This window comes from Heloderma suspectum, chromosome 3, assembly GCF_057233095.1.
Source record: "Heloderma suspectum isolate Gila_16-S chromosome 3, 16-S_ref, whole genome shotgun sequence".
Taxonomy (NCBI): Eukaryota; Metazoa; Chordata; class Lepidosauria; order Squamata; family Helodermatidae; genus Heloderma; species Heloderma suspectum.
In genome coordinates, this window is record NC_139460.1 from 258,896,003 (window position 1) to 258,905,877 (window position 9,875).

Below are 9,875 nucleotides of genomic sequence, written 5' to 3' on the forward strand. Positions count from 1 at the left end.
GGGCTGCGACCAAAGAGAAGGCTTTTTTGGTTGTGGCACCTTGGCTCAGTAATACTGTCCCCAGGAGGCTTATCAGGCACAGATGCTGTTATCCATTCGATGCCAGGCAAAGACCTTTTTATTCTCCCAAGCCTTTTAGTCCTGTAAAGTTTTTAGCTTTCCCTGATTGACTGATTGATTGCTATATTATCTAATGCTGCCTGCTATTGTATTGCTTTTACAGATTGGTTTTACTGTTTTATCTTGTTAGCTACACTGAGAGCATTTATGCTGAAAGTTGTGGGATATACATTTCATGACTGATTGATTAAAGTTAAATGCCATTGCATGTCAACCCTCAACTCAGCAAAATATCTATGATGATATTAACTATTGAATAAAATGTAACTGGGATGGGGTCAAATACAGATACCCAAATATTCAGGGAATATTTAAGCACTCGAAGAATATTCAACAGAAAATTTGCAGGGGACAGTGGTAAGGAAAAATCTGAGAAGAAAATGCATTGTTGCTCTAGTTATATACCTGACGACAGAGTCAGAGTAATCCTCCCAGGACTTGTCTTGCTGCAAGAATGTGGTGGGAAGATCAAACTAAGATATCACTGTTTATTTCTGACACCTCCAGAGGGGGAGGAGGACATACCCTTGTTTACATCCAAGTCTTCCCACTCTTCACATCACATCACAGCTACCACTGATAATGCAAATACCTTCAAGGTCACTGTTTCCAAGTTTTGAGTCATAAACTACACCAACTAGTGCATGCTTTGAAGGACATTTTAATGGCATCCGGCCATTTCCAAAGGCATGTCCATGAGTTTCTTGTCTCCACCACACACAGAACACAACTTCTTTGGCACAGCTAGCCAAGTGGCTCATTTCTGAGGCTCATTACCCTTGCTGCCTATGTGAAGGGGAATGGTGGGGGCTAACATTTTTTATCATCCATTTTATTGGAGTTCATTCTGAGCTGCAATTTTATTTGCTGGACACGGCCTGGCACGATGCTCAGAACTCCCTGTTACAAAAGCAGCCAGGCTGGGTGCGGGGAACAGGCACACAATGAAGGTCAAAATCCCAGGTGGTCCCTGAGGCATACTCTTTAGACATGGCCAGGATGCGATTCCCAAATGCTGATCAGGCAGTTGTGGTGGCCCAAAGCTCAAACCTGAATAACCATCAGCAGCTGTCAAGATCCATTCCCTTGCTCAGATAGGCAGCCTCCCAAGTTGCTACAGAAGAGGCTAAGAAAGAACACAAGGATAACACCCAGGAATGTTTGTCAGATCAGAAAAAGCAGGAGTGTCCACTGATTAAAGAATTGTTTATCACTCTTTAACCAATTAAAACTTGATTTTTTTTTTTGTACACCACTAAAACTTCAGTGTAGCTGCATTTGTGGTATTGAAGAAAGTGTAGGATCGTTTGCCACTTAAAAATGAAAAACAACTGTTCATTGTTAGGGGTGGATGTGGTATCTTTAATATTTCATTTTTTGTTTGTTATTACAATAACACACCAGAACCAAATTTACGTCAAGAAACAAGTACGCCCTTCCTCACTCCAAACAATTAAAACTGGCCTTTACTGACCAATGATTTTAATTATTGCTCTACCGATTAACCCTAATAGAAAGAATAAGAGCCCCAGGTGCCTCTTTGCTCCACAAAGATGATTACTATTTGCACTGTAGAAAGCAGAACCAAGAAGTCTGGGATAGCCTCAAATGATTTTGTTAATCACCATCCTCTGGGACGGAAACACAGAATTGGGGATCTCATCCTTAAAATGTGTGAACGACACAGACATAAAGCACATTGGTTTAAATAACCCTTACAGAAATAGCTTATGTTGTTCACATTTTTTTTGTGAATACAGCCTGGATGATATCTCAGTAGGAACTAAAAGGAAATCCATCTTGCAACTCTGTGAGTGTATGACAATGGTGAGGACAATGATGACGATGAGGTCATCAGATGGCATGACTTGGAGGCAGGCAAAGGCTGCTGAATCAAGAGCAATCAACAGCACCACAGCTGCTGCGAGTGGAAGGAGGGAAGGGGGCTGCAGTTGTTGGTGGCACTTTTGTCTCTGAATATGCCAACAAGCTCTCCTGTGTTCATCTATACCATTCCCTCTGGCTCCCAAACAGTTGGCCGTAATGAGCAGAAGGCCTGACAGCTGTAAACAGCTATACATATGCATGGATCTATATTATACCCACAACCATATATAAATGGAGAACACAGCTGCTGCAGTTCTTCTGCCACCAGCGTGGCTCAGGCACATCCTCCCTTCTCTCTTTGGAGGGTTACTTGACCTAGTTTGGAGGCACAAGTTCTGCAGTGGTGAATTTATCCAGTTGATGCTTTTGATTTCGGCTGAATCATCTTGATTGAACAATGGCAGCTCCTTGAGCTCTGTGGCTTTGCTGACACCACAAAAACAGGCTGGAATGTGCCTGGGTAGAGGTGAAAGTGAAGCTAGGTGGAGAGTTTTGCAAACAAATGCACCACCACTCCTTCATTACCCTAAAGGGAGCGGTTCTGGAGCTTCAACCAACCTGAACATCAAACCTGATGACCCTGAAACTTTCCCCTTAATCCTGGCTATGGCTACTCACGGTTCATATAGAGCTCAATGCCTTATACTGAGTCAAACCATTGATCCATCTAGCTCAGAGTTTACACTGAACTGGCAGTGGCTCTCCAGGGTTTCAGGCAGGGGTCTTTCCCAGGCCTACCTGAAGATGCCAGGGATTGAACCTGGGACATTTTGCAGGGAAAACATGTGCTCTACCACTGACCTATGGCTCTACAGCAGCCTTCCCCAACCTGGTGCCCTCCAGTTGTTTGGGATGACAATTCCCATCATCCCTGATTGGCCATGCTGGCTGGGTCTGATGGGGGTTATAGTCCAAAGAATCTGGAGGGTACCAAGGTGGGGAAGGCTGCCCTACAGAAATATTCAAGAAAGGCATTCTGCCTATTCTCTGAGTGTGCAAACTCCACATGTTCCACACCTGAGCCTTCAGCCTCAAAGTCATTCAAAGGCCTTGCTTGTGGAGAACGCAGTCAGCCTCTCCCAATGAGTGTTCCCTTTTGAAAACAGGCAAAACTTACAATCACTTGGTATTTAAATGAACAATTGAAGGGACTGAGGTATGACTAACAATGAAGGCAAATTCTGGGGCAGAGCTCACATGTTCTGCTGGGGTTGAGCCCTGCTGCAAATTAAGCCCTACTGTGCCCTTGTTTCCAAAAAGGTCACCCCTTGTGTAGCCACCTTGTTTCTTATTTCACAACATCACAGCTCCATTCAATGTCCCTTATCTCAGGTTAATCAAACCATCACTACAGTGTGAAGTAATTCTATTTTGAAATCGATCCAATCCCGCTACGTTCATGATCATGTCAACCTATAATTATCAAGGAGACTGACAGTATGATCCTATGACTACTTGGAAATAAGTCCTGTTGAATTCAATGGGGCTTGCCCACAGGTAAGTAGATATAGAATCATAGCCTGAGTAGAATGACAAAAGAGTGTAGTGTGTGCTGAAGCTCACTAGGGCTCAGCTTTCACAGCAGTTTTCAATGCCAGGACTCAAGCCTAAAATATTATTTCTTCAATAATATTTTGTTATTGAGAAAGAATAGATCAAAGGGGGCCAAGCAGGTGCAGAGTGCATGCTTCTCACCACTGAGTAACTCTAAAGAGTCTCCAGGCACCAGGGATTAGGGGGAAGAAATTTCAGATCAGGGTGTGGTGTTTTAAGGCAGATGTGAGCCCCGGGGGTCTTTTTCCCCCTAGAAATTAAGCACTGGTTATAAGATTCTCATCTCACAGATTCTCACAAAGACAAGCAAGTCCCCAAAGCTTCAAACTGCATAAGGGTGCAATCCTATGTGTGTTTAGATAGAAAAAAGTCCTACAACTCCCAGCATTCCCCAGCCAGCCATGCTGGCTGGGGAATGCTGGGAGCTGAAGGATTTGTTTCTGTCTAAACATGCATATGTTTGCACCCTTAGGAACTTTGTTGGCATGAATGAGCATCTTGGGCAGCTTTTGCCTCTTCAAATTGCTAACGGCTTTATTCTCTCATACATACTTCTGTCCCTTCCACTCAAGTGGAGCATTCTCACCTTCCCCAAGTTCTGATGGGTATCTAATTCAGAAACACAGAGATTCCCAAAAGCCAAGAAGCTGACTCTTAAACCATTAGCTCCTTCTGATGAAACATCAACCAGCCACCCTGGCCTATAAACCAACAATTCACCTTAAAAAGGAATGGTTGGCCAGCAGTTGTAATAATATGTCATTTGCTAATGGGTGCAGAATTCAGCACCATGAAAAGCTCCATTTTAAAATGTTTGTTTCCAGTCCTTAAGGTGGAAAGGATAAGCTTGACTTTGGAAGTGTGGGGGCAATGCCTGGTGAGATCTCAGAAGCCAGAGAGATGACTGGACATTTTCACTGGCTGTGGAATGGGGCTTCAATGCCCAGTTGTTCCCTGCCTTTCCCCCTGATGAGCAGAAGCAGAAGAAATTAATTTGCATTGGTCTGCATAAATTATTTTGCATAATGTCTATAGAAGGGGTGGTTAACCAATGCTCCAGATGTTTTGGCTGACAACTCCCATAATGCCTCACTGTTGGCTATGCTGGCTGGGACTGATGGAAGCTGTAGAGCAAAGTATCAGAGGATCACAAGTTGCCCAACCCTGGTCTATAGTTTAACAGAATTCAGCTTTTCTTGGTGTAGCATCAGACATATCTTCATGCAGAACTTTTTTTAAAGCATAGAATACACACATCCCTTTGCAAACTGTCCATGTACTTGCTCACACATATTCTGTATGCCTCCATTAAACTGTGCAGGCTCCTCCCACTGTCCCATCCCCAATGAGTCCTGGGAATTCTAGTTTGCAAGATATTCAAGGAGCCCTTATGAAGCATTTTCACTACTCTCATGAAGTTACCATTCCCAAGGTTCCAGGAAAGAAGCTATGGATAGGTTTAAGCCTCACCTAAGTTAAGAGTATTATGTTTATAAATTCTGACCAATGAAAATAGGGAATTATTATTGTACTTTGAACCATTTCCCCCCATTGAATTATTGCAGATAGTGTGAAAAACTCAGCACAGACTGGAAGTACTTAGAAACCTGGCAGTAGTCAGAAATCTAGTACAGAGCTCTAAACTTTATTACTACACCAACTAAAATGGTACAGTTGCAAAGGAGACACCAGTGCAACTGGAAAGTGAATAAAGTTTATGGTAGTCAGCAGCCAAGAAAATTTGCAGGCACCAAAGCAACCACCAGAGGGCCCCAATCTGATAACATCAATTCTAATGCAGGCGGGCTGTAGAAGAAAGATTGCTTTCATTTTAAAATGGAGCTCCAGTGAACAGTCCAACCAATAAGCTCGGTGCATGCAAATTAGTTGCAAGATGAAGAAAGTTTATTTATTCTGCAGCCATGGGATGTCATAATGTTCAGAATAAAATGGTATGAGTGAGGCAGCTATCTGGATTACTCATTGTCTTCCCCCTTTCTATGGATTCTGGGGTATTAGTTCCAGGAGTTAAGCTGAGCTAGGTAGGGTACACCAAGAAGAAGCCCCAGAAACAGTTTCTTGTGTCAAGGGTTTGACCTGGAAGTTGTGAAGCAATTAAAAAGTTATTTCAAGTCTGTGCAGAGTGCCTTTCCCTCACTAGCGAGGAATGAACATATTTGATAGAGAGGGCAATGTTTGCTGGTCACAGTGTGTGCCTTTGAGGTAGACTTAAGCCCCAGGCATATTTGATTCTAAAAATTAAGCAACAATTCACAGGAAGCCTCTATTTATTATTTATTTATTGCATTTATACCCCACCTTTTTTCCTCTTGCAAGGAACCCAAGGTGGCTTACATTATCCTCCTCCTCTCCATTTTATCCTCACAACAACAACCCTGTGAGGTGGGTTGGGCTGAGAGTCTGTGACTGGCCCAAAGTCACCCAGTGAGCTTCCATGGCTGAGTGGGGACTAGAACCCGGATCTCCCAGCTCCTAGTCCAACACTCTTGCCACTACACCACACTGGCTCTCTATGATGCATTGAAATGAGTGCACAGTGAGGTTTCAAGGAAAAACTAACTAGGAGTATCAGAAGTTACTCTGTTCTGATTAGCAGCTGATCCTATTCAAGGAGCTCAGGGTGTGTGACATTACTACACAAATGTAAGAGGGACAGGGCCTCCTAATAACTTCACTGGAGTAGCGTGTGATTGCTAGTCCCTCATGGTTGGGTCCTTGGCTGTGCTGATCAACTATGAATGTCTGAAATCACACAGAAGTTTCCATGTCAGCTCCTCAGCTCTCTGGGGGCTGGCAGAAGGTAGCTGTTGTGCAGATGAGGAGAACTGTTCTCTGTTACTCCAGAGGTCAGGACTACAATGAACAGGTAGAAATTGCAAGGGAGAACATTTTAGCTAAATGTTAGGAGTAACTTTCTTAACGGTAAGAACTATTGGACAGTGAACAGACTGTCTGGATGGGCTCTCTTTCTCTGTCATTTAAGCAGAGGCTGGATGGCCATCTGTCAGCGATGCTGCACTTGCATCCTGCACTGTAGTTCCTGCATTGAGCAGAGGGCTGGACTAGATGAACTCCATGGTCCCTCCCGCATGATTCCCCACCCACCAACCACATTATATCAAGCTTCCAAAAGTTAGCAGAGCAGTCTGGGATCTAGCCACACAGGTGAGAGGAGCCACCACACATCTCCAGTAACATAAAAACAGGCCCATAAGAACAGTAAAATAGACATTTGCCACAAACATAGTATGCAAAGTGAGAAAGGAGCAGGCACTATGGCATGAGAGGAGGGACAAGAAACTCCTATTTCCATGACCGTAATTTCCAATGGAAAACAACAGGTTTGAATCCTTTCTGAGAGAGTCTGGTTGCCTGCGAGGAGTTTTCTGGCAGGGCATGCTTGCACTTAGGTTCACAGAGAACACACATTATCTGTAAGTCCAAAACAAAGTAAAAAGCAGAAACAAAAGTACCATCATCCCATAGCAAGCTCCGTGTTAAAAACTCCACAGAAAAATCTGCAGGTCATGCAGTTTTTGTATTAGCTTCTGTCCTTCTGTCCTGAAAAGGAGGGATGCTTGTGTCCATCTGCCTACTTAGACAGCACATTCAAAACTCACTGAAGGAAATGTTTGCTCAAACTAACTGCTGTCCCTTGCAGTTGTGGAACTCATTACCACAGGATGCTGCTGGGGGCAAATATTTAGCTTACAGTAAGTTACAGTAAGGGTTTACAGACAGAGCACAGGAATCCAAGCTAGAACAAAAACACAAAGCAACTCATGTTCAGGACCTTTGTACATCCTGCTCCCTGACAGCACAGACATGCATACTCCTCATATTTGGGGGCTTTTAAAAAAATAGGGCACATTCACTTTAAAAGGTCTAAATCAGATAGTTTGGGTGCATAAGGGGGCAGTTAAAGAGTATCGACATTCCACAGGGTTGGGCAGGCCTCTCCCTTTTCACAAGGCCTTGGAATCTCTGCTTTCATTGTTTAAAATGGGGTAAACAATTTCCCAGCTGTCAAACAAAAGCATGCTGGAGGAAGACCTTATGGGGGGCAAATAGGAGGAAAAGATTCAAAGGCCAAGGGGTTTCAAGCTTCCAGCAGAGCACTGCCCTTTTAACAAGCCCAGATCAAGAGGGAAATCATGTGCTGGCTGGTGTCTCATCAGACAAAACTCTAGTCTTTTATCTCTTCTGGACAGAATGGCTCCAATATTGCCACATCTTCAGTATCTGCTGAACAAGTCACGCTGCATCCTTAGTATCTGTGTAACAAGTCCCCTCCCCTTTCCCTTGGGGGGCCAGAATGGGCCCCTCCTGCCATTTCAGGGGCTACATTCCTAAGTGAAAAGGCATCTGGGAGCACTCAAGCCCAGGCTTTGCATGTCCATATTGCACAAGGCTGCAAGGCAAGCAACTGCTGTATTTGCATGCACACATGGGCTGGTGCATATTTTATATAGCTGTTAGGACAGATTCTCACATGATCACACACACACATACACACACACACACAAAATTTACCAAAAGAGCTGTGGATTAAGGAGAATTGAGGAGTGTTGTTATCAAATTTAAATTAAATAAAAAAATTTAAAAGGCTGGGACCTACCAGTCAGATTTCAGATAAATAAGCCAACTTTGAGGTGGAGGAGGAAGAGGAAGAATCCAGGTCTGATTAAGAAGAGAACCTACCAGTCAAGACAGTAATGCACTTGTGGACATATTGGGAGGTCGGTAGAATCCAGTGCTGAGATAGCAAAGAGCTAATCAGTCAGACAGCAGCACTGGGGCGGGGGGGGGGAGGATTACTTGAGAAGGGGTGGGACACATTTTGCCTCACATATGTAAACTGTGTGTGGTGGGGGGAAGTGTAGAAGAGCTGCTTATTTTCTCAGCGGCTACAATTTCATATGCAGGAGTTTGTTTTTAAAGAAGCAAGTCATATTTGCAGGGGAGACAGTCACCCAACCTTGCCCCTTGTGGTGCACTGCCAATGAAGTCAGCATAAAATAGCACCAGAAACAGAATGGGAAGGACTCTAGTTAGAAATCCAGTGTTTACCTTCATTCCTAGAGCCAGTATTCTAGGATATACAGCAGATGCATCACATCTGTGGGACCTCCATAGTGCTTGATTCCTATTATCTTAAAGACTGTCAGTTGCCATAACTTAGAAACAAAATAATCTTGCTGCACAAAACCCAGCCAAAATGTACCTCTGATCTTCTGATAGAAATTAGGCATGGACTTAAGGGAAGAGCTTCAGGCCTGGGTGCCAGATGTTATCATAGAATATATTTTGGTTGTAATTAAAATAGTGATGCTGCATTTAAAGTTAGCTTCATTTCTGTTATGAGTGGATTGCAAAAATAATAACCAGCTTGGGTGCATAAGAATGGACGGATTCTGCTTAGCTAGGATTTTGGTATTAGATAGAAAAGGTTGGTTTTTCTTATTAGTATTATGGTTATAATCCATATGGATCAAGCGGAGGCCTGTATCCCCAGTAATAGAAGTGCTTTGAACTCTAGCTCCATCCTCCTGCCCCACCCCCAGCTAAGCCATATCACAGTACATCTCACCTGTCCATCCTTGTGCTCCCTTTACCATATCCCTATCAGTAAAAATGCATTGTAAATAAATATAAAAGTTTTAAAAATGCTTCTCTGTATCCAAAACATTGTGCTCATCTGTATCCAAAATACTGACAAAAGGTCAATATGAAAGCCCTCTTGATTATACTTGAATGAGACCATAGAGAAGGGTAACCATACCAATCCCTAGACCAGCCTCCAGACACCTTTCTTGGTGTCCCCCGAAGTGCCCTATTCCTTCCACTTTTTTTTTTTTTTAATTAACACATTTTCTTACTGGAAGCTGGGATCATGTCTAAGCAAAGTGAGGCTTTACCATCTTCATGAATGCCTCTGGGCTATATGATGGGGCTCAGAGACATTAGGAAATGAAAATGGCAGGCAGCTGCAGACCCATGGTTTCCATTGCAGCATGCTCAGCCACCAAGGAAAAGGGAAAGAAAAAGGCACTGAAAACAGTGGGTTCAAAAGAGTTGTTTAGAGTGTTATGGCTCAGACCCCAACTAAGCCTTTAACACAGGTGTTAAGGCAAGTTGCTTGTCCTTTGTGACTAACCATACTTCCCATGGCACTCATATTGTGGTGATGCCCGTGACAGTTTCTCAAATTGCCTACTCCTTCCCTATACTCTTTACAAATCTTTCATTGAACTTTGGACCATACTACAAACTGGAGGATCTAAATAACATCC

General features: G+C 43.4%; 1 long non-coding RNA gene across 4 annotated transcripts in view; it reads right to left on the reverse strand.

The window, feature by feature from the left end:
* Window positions 1-8,367, reverse strand: part of LOC146351077 (uncharacterized) — a 28,454-nt gene extending 20,087 nt beyond the window's left edge. The window contains exon 1 of one of the 4 annotated variants that reach the window (XR_014789505.1): window positions 8,201-8,367. This is a non-coding gene — a long non-coding RNA (uncharacterized LOC146351077). The remainder of the gene's footprint in view (window positions 1-8,200) is intronic. The other 3 variants (XR_014789503.1, XR_014789504.1, XR_014789506.1) reach the window with 3 other exon arrangements.
* Between the last annotated feature and the right edge of the window lie 1,508 nt (window positions 8,368-9,875).